The sequence below is a fragment of the Anomaloglossus baeobatrachus genome, unplaced genomic scaffold (assembly GCF_048569485.1).
Source record: "Anomaloglossus baeobatrachus isolate aAnoBae1 unplaced genomic scaffold, aAnoBae1.hap1 Scaffold_907, whole genome shotgun sequence".
Lineage (NCBI taxonomy): Eukaryota > Metazoa > Chordata > Amphibia > Anura > Aromobatidae > Anomaloglossus > Anomaloglossus baeobatrachus.
In genome coordinates, this window is record NW_027445302.1 from 18,661 (window position 1) to 19,366 (window position 706).

The following is a 706-nucleotide window of genomic DNA, read 5'->3' on the forward strand; positions in this document are numbered from 1 at the left end:
TCCCTAAGATGTGTCCGGTATAGGCCAGGGTGCCACTCAAGGCCGTAACCAATTCGGGTTATAGCTTCTCAGCCTTTTGGCTAAGATCAAGTGTAGTTTCGGAGGACGCTACCTTGGTCGGTACTGGAAGGTGCCTGGGATTGCACGTCTGCCGGCCTTGAGGGAGTGTGTGCGCCTTCTGGTGACACATAGCCCTCTTGTGCCTGGACGGTTCCCAGGCAACGGGAGGCGATCACCTTTGTTATTTTGAAGTCCTACTGATAAACAGAAAAAAAAAAAATTAAATCTGTTCTTATCAGTTTAATATCTGATACGTCCCCTCTCTAGGGACCATATATTAAATGGATTTTTAGAACAAGGAGATGGAAAAAATCTTGCTCTGTCCACTCCACGCATTGACCTGGTATTGCAGTACCTCCAGGACCGGTGCACCCCTTCTTAACCGAGTTTCCAAAAGCAGAACTCAATTCACCTGATTCAAATGAGCCTCATTAGTGAATTGAAAGAAAGCAAAAACTTTATATGCACCTCAATTTGGCCAATTCACTTTTCACACTTTCACCCTTTTTTTTTATCTTTCACACCTTTTACTTGCTTTATTGATGCAAAAGCTGTGCCAAATAGCAAACTCATCTCCACTCAACTTGACCAACTCTGCTATGTCCCGTGCAGTATCTTATTCTCAGTCTTATCTAGATCATTTGCA

General features: G+C 43.8%; 1 pseudogene; it reads left to right on the forward strand.

The window, feature by feature from the left end:
* The first annotated feature begins 231 nt into the window (after positions 1–231).
* LOC142289193 (U2 spliceosomal RNA) lies at positions 232–437 on the forward strand (annotated as a pseudogene).
* The last annotated feature ends 269 nt before the right edge of the window (positions 438–706 follow it).